The 13,105-nt window shown below is 39.4% G+C and overlaps 2 protein-coding genes across 2 annotated transcripts in view; one reads left to right on the forward strand and one right to left on the reverse strand.

Annotated features, from left to right (window-relative positions):
- Orp8 (Oxysterol-binding protein-related protein 8) overlaps positions 1-13,105 on the reverse strand; it is a 732,808-nt gene that overhangs the window by 568,602 nt on the left and 151,101 nt on the right. The gene's annotated exons all lie outside the window — the stretch shown is intronic.
- Positions 1-13,105, forward strand: part of LOC137639393 (ionotropic receptor 93a-like) — a 36,815-nt gene that overhangs the window by 6,338 nt on the left and 17,372 nt on the right. The gene's annotated exons all lie outside the window — the stretch shown is intronic.

Raw genomic sequence — 13,105 nt, forward strand, 5'->3', positions numbered from 1 at the left:
AAGGGGTGTGGGAGCTAAAAAAAGGTCAAAGAACTTCTAATGCAAGGGGTTGGGTAGCTAAAAAGAGGTCAAAGAACTTCTAATGCAAGGGGTGTGGGAGCTAAAAAGAGGTCAAAGAACTTCTAATGCAAGGGATGTGGGAGCTAAAAAGAGGTCAAAGAACTTCTAATGCAAGGGGTGGGGGAGCTAAAAAGAGGTCAAAGAACTTCTAATGCAAGGGATGTGGGAGCTAAAAAGAGGTCAAAGAACTTCTAATGCAAGGGGTGGGGAAGCTAAAAAGAGGCCAAAAAACTTCTAATGCAAGGGATGTGGGAGCTAAAAAGAGGTCAAAAAACTTCTAATGCAAGGGGTGTGGGAGCTAAAAAGAGGTCAAAGAACTTCTAATGCAAGGGGTGTGGGAGCTAAAAAGAGATCAAAGAACTTCTAATGCAAGGGGTGTGGAAGCTAAAAAGAGGTCAAAGAACTTCTAATGCAAGGGGTGGGGGAGCTAAAAAGAAGTCAAATAACTTCAAATGCAAGGGGTGTGGGAGCTAAAAAGAGGTCAAAGAACTTCTAATGCAAGGGGTGTGGGAGCTAAAAAGAGATCAAAGAACTTCTAAAGCAAGGGGTGTGGGAGCTAAAAAGAGGTCAAAGAACTTCTAATGCAAGGGGGTGTGGGAGCTAAAAAGAGATCAAAGAACTTCTAATGCAAGAGGTGTGGGAGCTAAAAAGAGGTCAAAGAACTTCTAATGCAAGGGGTGTGGGAGCTAAAAAGAGGTCAAAGAACTTTTAATGCAAGGGGTGTGGGAGCTAAAAAGAGGTCAAAGAACTTCTAATGCAAGGGGTGTGGGAGCTAAAAAGAGGTCAAAGAACTTCTAATGCAAGGGGTGTGGGAGCTAAAAGGAGATCAAAGAACTTCTAATGCAAGGGGTGTGGGAGCTAAAAAGAGGTCAAAGAACTTCTAATGCAAGGGGTGTGGGAGCTAAAAAGAGGTCAAAGAACTTCTAATGCAAGGGGGTGTGGGAGCTAAAAAGAGGTCAAAGAACTTCTAATGCAAGGGGTGTGGGAGCTAAAAAGAGGTCAAAGAACTTCTAATGCAATGAGTGTGGGAGCTAAAAAGAGGTCAAAGAACTTCTAATGCAAGGGGTGTGGGAGCTAAAAAGAGATCAAAGAACTTCTAATGCAAGGGGTGGGGAAGCTAAAAAGAGGTCAAAGAACTTCTAATGCAAGGGGTGTGGGAGCTAAAAAGAGGTCAAAGAACTTCTAATGCAAGGGGTGTGGGAGCTAAAAAAAAGGTCAAAGAACTTCTAATGCAAGGGGTGTGGGAGCTAAAAAGAGGTCAAAGAACTTCTAATGCAAGGGGTGGGGAAGCTAAAAAGAGGTCAAAGAACTTCTAATGCAAGGGGTGTGGGAGCTAAAAAGAGGTCAAAGAACTTCTAATGCAAGGGGTGGGGGAGCTAAAAAGAAGTCAAAGAACTTCTAATGCTAGAGGTTTGGGAGCTAAAATGAGGTCAAAGAACTTCTAATGCTAGAGGTGTAGGAGCTAAAAAGAGGTCAGAGAACTTCTAATGCTAGAGGTGTGGGAGCTAAAAAGAGGTCAAAGAACCTCTAATGCTAGAGGTGTGGGAGCTAAAAAGAGGTCAAAGAACTTCTAATGCAAGGGGTGTGGGAGCTAAAAAGAGGTCAAAGATCTTCTAATGCAAGGGGTGTGGGAGCTTAAAAGAGGTCAAAGAACTTCTCATGCAAGGGGTGTGGGAGCTAAAAAGAGGTCAAAGAACTTCTAATGCAAGGGGTGTGGGAGCTAAAAAGAGGTCAAAGAACTTCTAATGCAAGGGGTGTGGGAGCTAAAAAAGAGGTCAAAGAACTTCTAATGCAAGGGGTGGGGGAGCTAAAAAGAGGTCAAAGAACTTCTAATGCAAGGTGAGGGGGAGCTAAAAAGAGGTCAAAGAACTTCTAATGCTTGAGGTAAGGGAGCTGAAAAGAGGTCAAAGAACTTCTAATGCAAGGTGAGGGGGAGCTAAAAAGAGGTCAAAGAACTTCTAATGCTTGAGGTAAGGGAGCTGAAAAAAGGTCAAAGAACTTCTAATGCAAGGGGTGTGGAAGCTAAAAAGAGGTAAAAGAACTTCTAATGCAAGGGGTGTGGGAGCTAAAAAGAGGTCAAAGAACTTCTAATGCAAGGGGTGTGGGAGCTAAAAAGAGGTCAAAGAACTTCTAATGCAAGGGGTGGGTGAGCTAAAAAGAGATCAAAGAACTTCTAATGCAAGGGATGTGGGAGCTAAAAAGAGGTCAAAGAACTTCTAATGCAAGGGGTGTGGGAGCTAAAAAGTGGTCAAAGAACTTCTAATGCAAGGGGCGGGGGAGCTAAAAAGAGGTCAAAGAACTTCTAATGCAAGGGGTGGGGGAGCTAAAAAGAGGTCAAAGAACTTCTAATGCAAGGGGTGTGGGAGCTAAAAAAAGGTCAAAGAACTTCTAATGCAAGGGGTTGGGTAGCTAAAAAGAGGTCAAAGAACTTCTAATGCAAGGGGTGTGGGAGCTAAAAAGAGGTCAAAGAACTTCTAATGCAAGGGATGTGGGAGCTAAAAAGAGGTCAAAGAACTTCTAATGCAAGGGGTGGGGGAGCTAAAAAGAGGTCAAAGAACTTCTAATGCAAGGGATGTGGGAGCTAAAAAGAGGTCAAAGAACTTCTAATGCAAGGGGTGGGGAAGCTAAAAAGAGGCCAAAAAACTTCTAATGCAAGGGATGTGGGAGCTAAAAAGAGGTCAAAAAACTTCTAATGCAAGGGGTGTGGGAGCTAAAAAGAGGTCAAAGAACTTCTAATGCAAGGGGTGTGGGAGCTAAAAAGAGATCAAAGAACTTCTAATGCAAGGGGTGTGGAAGCTAAAAAGAGGTCAAAGAACTTCTAATGCAAGGGGTGGGGGAGCTAAAAAGAAGTCAAATAACTTCAAATGCAAGGGGTGTGGGAGCTAAAAAGAGGTCAAAGAACTTCTAATGCAAGGGGTGTGGGAGCTAAAAAGAGATCAAAGAACTTCTAAAGCAAGGGGTGTGGGAGCTAAAAAGAGGTCAAAGAACTTCTAATGCAAGGGGGTGTGGGAGCTAAAAAGAGATCAAAGAACTTCTAATGCAAGAGGTGTGGGAGCTAAAAAGAGGTCAAAGAACTTCTAATGCAAGGGGTGTGGGAGCTAAAAAGAGGTCAAAGAACTTTTAATGCAAGGGGTATGGGAGCTAAAAAGAGGTCAAAGAACTTCTAATGCAAGGGGTGTGGGAGCTAAAAAGAGGTCAAAGAACTTCTAATGCAAGGGGTGTGGGAGCTAAAAAGAGATCAAAGAACTTCTAATGCAAGGGGTGTGGGAGCTAAAAAGAGGTCAAAGAACTTCTAATGCAAGGGGTGTGGGAGCTAAAAAGAGGTCAAAGAACTTCTAATGCAAGGGGGTGTGGGAGCTAAAAAGAGGTCAAAGAACTTCTAATGCAAGGGGTGTGGGAGCTAAAAAGAGGTCAAAGAACTTCTAATGCAATGAGTGTGGGAGCTAAAAAGAGGTCAAAGAACTTCTAATGCAAGGGGTGTGGGAGCTAAAAAGAGATCAAAGAACTTCTAATGCAAGGGGTGTGGGAGCTAAAAAGAGGTCAAAGAACTTCTAATGCAAGGGGTGTGGGAGCTAAAAAGAGGTCAAAGAACTTCTAATGCAAGGGGTGTGGGAGCTAAAAAAAAGGTCAAAGAACTTCTAATGCAAGGGGTGTGGGAGCTAAAAAGAGGTCAAAGAACTTCTAATGCAAGGGGTGGGGAAGCTAAAAAGAGGTCAAAGAACTTCTAATGCAAGGGGTGTGGGAGCTAAAAAGAGGTCAAAGAACTTCTAATGCAAGGGGTGGGGGAGCTAAAAAGAAGTCAAAGAACTTCTAATGCTAGAGGTTTGGGAGCTAAAATGAGGTCAAAGAACCTCTAATGCTAGAGGTGTAGGAGCTAAAAAGAGGTCAGAGAACTTCTAATGCTAGAGGTGTGGGAGCTAAAAAGAGGTCAAAGAACCTCTAATGCTAGAGGTGTGGGAGCTAAAAAGAGGTCAAAGAACTTCTAATGCAAGGGGTGTGGGAGCTAAAAAGAGGTCAAAGATCTTCTAATGCAAGGGGTGTGGGAGCTTAAAAGAGGTCAAAGAACTTCTCATGCAAGGGGTGTGGGAGCTAAAAAGAGGTCAAAGAACTTCTAATGCAAGGGGTGTGGGAGCTAAAAAGAGGTAAAAGAACTTCTAATGCAAGGGGTGTGGGAGCTAAAAAAGAGGTCAAAGAACTTCTAATGCAAGGGGTGGGGGAGCTAAAAAGAGGTCAAAGAACTTCTAATGCAAGGTGAGGGGGAGCTAAAAAGAGGTCAAAGAACTTCTAATGCTTGAGGTAAGGGAGCTGAAAAGAGGTCAAAGAACTTCTAATGCAAGGTGAGGGGGAGCTAAAAAGAGGTCAAAGAACTTCTAATGCTTGAGGTAAGGGAGCTGAAAAGAGGTCAAAGAACTTCTAATGCAAGGGGTGGGGGAGCTAAAAAGAGGTAAAAGAACTTCTAATGCAAGGGGTGTGGGAGCTAAAAAGAGGTCAAAGAACTTCTAATGCAAGGGGTGTGGGAGCTAAAAAGAGGTCAAAGAACTTCTAATGCAAGGGATGTGGGAGCTAAAAAGAGGTCAAAGAACTTCTAATGCAAGGGGTGTGGGAGCTAAAAAGTGGTCAAAGAACTTCTAATGCAAGGGGCGGGGGAGCTAAAAAGAGGTCAAAGAACTTCTAATGCAAGGGGTGGGGGAGCTAAAAAGAGGTCAAAGAACTTCTAATGCAAGGGGTGTGGGAGCTAAAAAGAGGTCAAAGAACTTCTAATGCAAGGGGTGGGGTAGCTAAAAAGAGATCAAAGAACTTCTAATGCAAGGGGTGTGGGAGCTAAAAAGAGGTCAAAGAACTTCTAATGCAAGGGATGTGGGAGCTAAAAAGAGGTCAAAGAACTTCTAATTCAAGGGGTGGGGGAGCTATAAAGAGGTCAAAGAACTTCTAATGCAAGGGGTGTGGGAGCTAAAAAGAGGTCAGAGAACTTCTAATGCAAGGGGTGGGGAAGCTAAAAAGAGGCCAAAGAACTTCTAATGCAAGGGGTGTGGGAGCTAAAAAGAGGTCAAAGAACTTCTAATGCAAGGGGTGTGGGAGCTAAAAAGAGGTCAAAGAACTTCTAATGCAAGGGGTGTGGGAGCTAAAAAGAGATCAAAGAACTTCTAATGCAAGGGGTGTGGGAGCTAAAAAGAGGTCAAAGAACTTCTAATGCAAGGGGTGGGGGAGCTAAAAAGAGGTCAAATAACTTCTAATGCAAGGGGTGTGGGAGCTAAAAAGAGGTCAAAGAACTTCTAATGCAAGGGGTGTGGGAGCTAAAAAGAGATCAAAGAACTTCTAAAGCAAGGGGTGTGGGAGCTAAAAAGAGGTCAAAGAACTTCTAATGCAAGGGGGTGTGGGAGCTAAAAAGAGATCAAAGAACTTCTAATGCAAGGGGTGTGGGAGCTAAAAAGAGGTCAAAGAACTTCTAATGCAAGGGGTGTGAGAGCTAAAAAGAGGTCAAAAAACTTCTAATGCAAGGGGTGTGGGAGCTAAAAAGAGGTCAAAGAACTTCTAATGCAAGGGGTGTGGGAGCTAAAAAGAGGTCAAAGAACTTCTAAAGCAAGGGGTGTGGGAGCTAAAAAGAGGTCAAAGAACTTCTAATGCAAGGGGGTGTGGAAGCTAAAAAGAGATCAAAGAACTTCTAATGCAAGGGGTGTGGGAGCTAAAAAGAGGTCAAAGAACTTCTAATGCAAGGGGTGTGGGAGCTAAAAAGAGGTCAAAGAACTTCTAATGCAAGGGGTGTGGGAGCTAAAAAGAGGTCAAAGAACTTCTAATGCAAGGGGTGTGGGAGCTAAAAAGAGGTCAAAGAACTTCTAATGCAAGGGGTGGGGGAGCTAAAAAGAGGTAAAAGAACTTCTAATGCAAGGGGTGTGGGAGTTAAAAAGAGGTCAAAGAACTTCTAATGCAAGGGGTGTGGGAGCTAAAAAGAGGTCAAAGAACTTCTAATGCAAGGGGGTGTGGGAGCTAAAAAGAGGTCAAAGAACTTCTAATGCAAGGGGTGTGGAAGCTAAAAAGAGGTCAAAGAACTTCTAATGCAATGAGTGTGGGAGCTAAAAAGAGGTCAAAGAACTTCTAATGCAAGGGGTGTGGGAGCTAAAAAGAGGTCAAAGAACTTCTAATGCAAGGGGTGTGGGAGCTAAAAAAAGGTCAAAGAACTTCTAATGCAAGGGGTGTGGGAGCTAAAAAGAGGTCAAAGAACTTCTAATGCAAGGGGTGGGGAAGCTAAAAAGAGGTCAAAGAACTTCTAATGCAAGGGGTGTAGGAGCTAAAAAGAGGTCAAAGAACTTCTAATGCAAGGGGTGTGGGAGCTAAAAAGAGATCAAAGAACTTCTAATGCTAGAGGTGTGGGAGCTAAAAAGAGGTCAAAGAATTTCTAATGCAAGGGGTGTGGGAGCTAAAAAAAGGTCAAAGAACTTCTTAAGCAAGGGGTCTGAGAGCTAAAAAGAGGTCAAAGAACTTCTAATGCAAGGGGTGTGGGAGCTAAAAAGAGGTCAAAGAACTTCTAATGCAAGGGGTGTGGGAGCTAAAAAGAGGTCAAAGAACTTCTAATGCAAGGGGGTGTGGGAGCTAAAAAGAGATCAAAGAACTTCTAATGCAAGGGGTGTGGGAGCTAAAAAGAGGTCAAAGAACTTCTAATGCAAGGGGTGTGGGAGCTAAAAAGAGGTCAAAGAACTTCTAATGCAAGGGGTGGGGAAGCTAAAAAGAGGTCAAAGAACTTCTAATGCAAGGGGTGTGGGAGCTAAAAAAAGGTCAAAGAACTTTTAATGCAAGGGGTGTGGGAGCTAAAAAGAGATAAAAAAAACTTCTAATGCAAGGGGTGTGGGAGCTAAAAAGAGGTCAAAGAACTTCTAATGCAAGGGGTGTGGGAGCTAAAAAGAGGTCAAAGAACTTCTAATGCAAGGGGTGTGGGAGCTAAAAAGAGGTCAAAGAACTTCTAATGCAAGGGTTGGGGGAGCTAAAAAGAGGTCAAAGAACTTCTAATGCAAGGGGTGTGAGAGCTAAAAAGAGGTCAAAGAACTTCTAATGCAAGGGATGTGGGAGCTAAAAAGAGGTCAAAGAACTTCTAATGCAAGGGGTGTGAGAGCTAAAAAGAGGTCAAAAACCTTCTAATGCAAGGGGTGTGGGAGCTAAAAAGAGGTCAAAGAACTTCTAATGCAAGGGGTGGGGAAGCTAAAAAGAGGTCAAAGAACTTCTAATGCAAGGGGTGTGGGAGCTAAAAAGAGGTCAAAGAACTTCTAATTCAAGGGGTGTGGGAGCTAAAAAGAGGTCAAAGAACTTCTAATGCAAGGGGTGTGGGAGCTTAAAAGAGGTCAAAGAACTTCTAATGCAAGGGATGTGGGAGCTAAAAAGAGGTCAAAGAACTTCTAATGCAAGGGGTGGGGAGCTAAAAAGAGGTCAAAGAACTTCTAATGCAAGGGGTGTGGGAGCTAAAAAGAGGTCAAAGAACTTCTAATGCAAGGGGTGTGGGAGCTAAAAAGAGGTCAAAGAACTTCTAATGCAAGGGGTGGGGAGCTAAAAAGAGGTCAAAGAACTTCTAATGCAAGGGGTGGGGAGCTAAAAAGAGGTCAAAGAACTTCTAATGCAAGGGGTGGGGAGCTAAAAAGAGGTCAAAGAACTTCTAATGCAAGGGGTGTGGGAGCTAAAAAGAGATCAAAGAACTTCTAATGCTAGAGGTGTGGGAGCTAAAAAGAGGTCAAAGAACTTCTAATGCAAGGGGTGTGGGAGCTAAAAAATGGTCAAAGAACTTCTTAAGCAAGGGGTGTGAGAGCTAAAAAGAGGTCAAAGAACTTCTAATGCAAGGGGTGTGTGAGCTAAAAAAAAGGTCAAAGAACTTCTTAAGCAAGGGGTGTGAGAGCTAAAAAGAGGTCAAAGAACTTCTAATGCAAGGGGTGTGGGAGCTAAAAAAAAGGTCAAAGAACTTCTTAAGCAAGGGGTGTGGGAGCTAAAAAGAGGTCAAAGAACTTCTAATGCAAGGGGTGTGGGAGCTAAAAAGAGGTCAAAGAACTTCTAATGCAAGGGGTGTGGGAGCTAAAAAGAGGTCAAAGAACTTCTAATGCAAGGGGTGGGGGATAGATGTCGCAAGCGAGGCTTTGGGGAAGGCGCGGCGGCGTCTGTGTTCTTTCTGATGCGTAAACTTAATTAAATACAAGTAAAAACAGGGCATTATATACGTATTATAAATACTAAACTCTTTCTTATCTTGACAGCACAAATTAAATCTTACAAGTTCCAATATGTAACTAAGCGCTCCCGAAACACGAGTCAACCTTTTACTTCTGCTTGGAGGATATCCTCGCAAGTAAAAGGTAATCATTATGAATATGGAAAGAAAGATTTGCTTATACTTCTACCTTTTGCTTCAGAGAATTACCTTGTACTTCTACCTTAAGCTTACAAGGATATCCTTCATTTTTATGAATACCTCCCAATAAGTCGTGTTGTGTATTACCTTTATTTCTTCTTAAATCTTCAAGGTATCATTTCTTTCTCTTCTATTCCTTTATCATTATAGCTACAACCCTATTTGCAGAAGCAGGATGATATAAGCCCAAAGGCTCCAACGGGTAAAATAGCCCAGTGAGGAAAGAAACCAGATAAATTAGTGTGCCTGAGTGTACCGTCAAACAAAAGAATTCTAATCCAAGATAGTGAAGACCATGGTACAGAAGCTATGGCATTACCCAAGACTTAAGAACAATAATTTGATTTTGGAGTGTCATCCTAGAAGAGATGCTTACCATTGCTAAAAAGGCCCAGCCTTCCTTCTGCTATTCCTGTCTTCATTTATGACATTCCTAGCTCTCCCTATAGGAATAGCGAGCAAACCGCTACGTATGGTGGTTAACCTAATTTTTTTTTTCTACCTACACCATTCCCTATTTGTTGTAATATTTTCATTTCCCTTTCTGCGATCTTTACATGTGTTTCACTGATAACTTCATGGGAGAATCATAGAGGGCTAACTTTAAAAAGCAAAATAAATCATACCGCTTTAATTCACGAAGACAACTCGAAAGTATCATTTTTCTTAAATGCTAATAATTAAAACAGGAGAAAAAAAAATAAAATAAGTCATGGTGAGCACAGACCCACACAATGAACTCAAAATCTCGTCTTCTTGTTATAACGCTGTTCTTTGCCGTTTTTTAGGATAAAGTAACGAAATGCTATAACTACATTCTGTTAAGTCTGATATGATGCATTGCCCCACTTGATGGCTGCAGAAACTTCAAGATTTCTTATACATTTTATACGAGAGAGAGAGAGAGAGAGAGAGAGAGAGAGAGAGAGAGAGAGAGAGAGAGAGAGAGAGAGAGAGAGAGATCTGTGTGTTATTTATTGATTGATTTCAGCTAAATATCCCTTTGATTATACCGAAGATATCAGACACCTTGGTGTGAATTTCTAAGGATGTGAAGTGGTACTTTGTTAGACGGGTCTCCGATTGGCATAACCTTTTTCCACATGGTTTGGTGACATTCTGAGAGTCAGTCTTCCGGCGTGATTGTTTTCTGTGTCAGGTAAATGTTAAGTCGTGTTTTTTTCTTTCAATAAGCTCTTTGTTTAGAGGAAACGTCTTTCACGTTAGATCGGATGGTGAGAAAAGTAGGCAACATGAAAAGGTGACAAGATGTGTTCTAAGCAGGTTTATTCTAAAATGAATTTATAATAAATATGTTTATTGTTAAATTAAAATTGTTCAGTAGTTAAATTTGTGTTTGTATCATTACCTTCCATCTTTTTTTCGATCCTTTTATCATAATTTACCGAACAAAGCCTATTTAGCAGATGGGGCGGGTTTCGGAGGTGGATTATAGGCTAATATGTACAACAGCTAAATCCGAATAGAGATTTTCAGAGTAATCAACGGTAAGTTATTAGCAACACTATTAACCAAATGGTTATTGGATCCCATTGTCAACTGTGCTTTGCGTCACTAACAATTACAGTATCTATGACGCTGTTTGTAGCAGTTGGAACATTTCAGGTGCTGTAATTATTATTATTATTATTATTATTATTATTATTAATTGCTAAGCTACAACCTAGGTGGAAAAGCAGGATGCTATAAACCCAGTGGCCCCAACAAGGAAATAGCCCAGTGAGGAAAGGAAACAAGGAAAAATAAAATACGCCGGTTATTGACCATAATACCCAAAGAAATTCCTATCTGTGATAATTTATCTGTATCTAAAAGTGCAACGATGAATTTCTACGACGTATAACCTGTCAACGTAGAACGTAGAGAGTAGAGGTCCCCTTTTTGTTTTGTTTCATTGTTGATGTCGGCTACCCCCTAAAATTGGGGGAAGTGCCTTTGGTATATGTATGTATGTATAACCTGTCAATCACACGCTGCGAGTATTTTCCGAAGATCAAGTAGTGTCACTCAAGATATCCAACGATCAAAAACTTTTCTTCGGAAGAACACGGGACATAAAACTATAATGTTTTCATTAATAAGTTTCGTACAAGGAATATGTCATGTTTTCTTTCTGGTAGAAGGTGGAAAGAAAAGAGGACATGATGTCAAATACAGCAGCAACATGGGATATTTTAATTTTTGCTGAAAGATTATTAAATAAATTATCTCTATCTTTTTTTACCATTTTCCTGCTTTTTTCTTTTGAACGTTGGCTGCGAAAAAAATGAGAAAAAGCCGTTTGTTGAAATTAGTTTTTTGCATGGTATATGCTATACAAGAATAATTCGTAATCTTTATTATTATTATTATTATTATTATTATTATTACTATCCAAGCTACAACCCTAGTTGGAAAAGCAAGATGCTATAAGCCCAAGGGCTCCAACAGGGAAAAATAGCCCAGTGAGGAAAGGAAATAAGGAAATAAATAAATGAAGAGAACAAATTAACAATAAATCATTCTAAAATAAGATACTACTACTTGCTAAGCTACATCCCTAGTTGGATAAGCCAGATGCTATAAGCCAATGGACTCCAACAGGGAAAATAGCCCAGTGAAGAAAGGATACAAGGAAAAATAAAATATCTTAAGAACAGTAACAACATTGAAATAAATATTTCCTATATTAACTATAAAAACTTTAACAAAAAAATGGGAAGAGAAATAAGATAGAATAGTGTGCCCGAGTGTATTCTGAAGCAAGAGAACCCTAACCCAAGACAGTGGAAGACCATAGTACAGAGGCTATGGCACTAGGAATGGAGAAAAGATTACATCGCATATGAAACGAAGGATAAGAACAGTCTTTTTAAACAGTCAGGGAGACCCCATCTCTCCCAAATTAATCATTGTGCCTAGAAGAGAGTTCTAAGAATTTAAATTGAGAGAAAGTAGGAATTAAATAGAGAATACCTTAATGACTTCAAGATTTTCAGTTGGCGTTGTTCTATTTAGTGAATCATGGATCATCGCAAAAGATAACAGATGATTTAAATAGAGAAAGCATGAACGTGAATCTGAAAATGAATATGAGAAAAATTGAGATAAAGTTCAATGAAAATGGAGAGATAAAAAATAAAGGTTATGGAAGAACCTCTAGAGATTGTTAATCAATATACGTACTTAGAGCATACAGTAAGTGTTTCCCCAGGACATGAGACCGAGATTAAAAGCAAGATAAACATGGGATGGAGAGATTTTGTTAAACAAAATGAGGTTATGAAAAGTAAAATGCCGCTTTCTCTAAAAAATGGCCCTACCAGTATCAACTTATGCATCAGAAACTTGAAGCCTTCCTAAAGCCTTAGAACATAAGTAGCAGCTAGTTGCAACTCAAAGAACTTTGAAAAAACTAATGATGGGAATAACAATAATGGACAGAAAAATAGCAAAATGGATACGAAAGCAAATTAAAATAGATAGTCTAACAACAAGAAAAAGAAATGGACGTGATCAGAACATATAGAGAATGACCAATAACAGATGGACAAAGAGAATAACAAAATGGCAGGGTTATTTTGATTTAAATCAAATTAATTGAATCAGGTGATTTAAATCGATTTATGTGTAAAATAATTAAAATTTAAATCAATATGAAATATACTGTCAGAAATTACCTTAGAAAAAAAAACTTCCAAAACTTGTTACATTTAGAGTATTGCAACAAATGTACAAAATCGTAGTTAATAGCTATAACATTTCGGGTAAACTTGGTGTTGTTAAGAATTGAAGTTGTAGTTGCAATTATAAAAATGATAAAGGTCTTGATTTCTTGTTAACAGCGTTAATAGGAATTAAAAATTTTGTTGCTAGTACAGTACGCACATGGAGAAGTCCATAATATGTTTTTAGTTTCATTTCTTACTGTGTACTGTATGTTAAAATAAAACTACTGTATTTTTGTTTGATTGCAAGTTTGCTAATTTTTCTTTGTATTTATGTACTACGTACTATAACTTGTCCGCTACGATTGAATTATTAGTCTGAATTTTGGTTTTTAAGAGAAAAACTCATCTTGAGTAAGATATGTTAAACTGTGGTTTCATTCAACGTAGATCAACTTCAATACAAGAAATACCCTCATAAGGCTGAAACAAATAATAGGCAGCAACAAATAGGTATTATTGAAAAAAAAAATCAATAAAATTGATTTACATCATAAAAATCTGATTTAAATCAAATAAGTAAATTTTTATTTTTTTTAAAGAAAAAAAAATTGATTTTTTCAACCCTGCAAAATGAGTTTCTAAAGATTTCAAAAGAAGCAGGGGAAGGAAGAGAAGACGATAGATGAAAAGAAATGTCTGAAGCCTTTGTGTGTGTGCGTGTGTGTGTGTGTTTCTTAAAAATGCTTGTAATACTAAAAAAAAAATCAATCAATAAATTTTTATCTATACACATTGGCCCTCACTTCATCTTTGTCGAGATGGGGGCGAAAATTATTTGTCGAAATAGTGATTTTTTTTCCTTTAATAGTCCTTATATATATATATATATATATATATATATATATATATATATATATATACATATATATATATATATATATATATATATATATATATATATATATCAAACTGTTAGGTTACACTTAGAAGA

This window comes from Palaemon carinicauda, chromosome 4 (genome assembly GCF_036898095.1).
Source record: "Palaemon carinicauda isolate YSFRI2023 chromosome 4, ASM3689809v2, whole genome shotgun sequence".
NCBI classification, from domain to species: domain Eukaryota; kingdom Metazoa; phylum Arthropoda; class Malacostraca; order Decapoda; family Palaemonidae; genus Palaemon; species Palaemon carinicauda.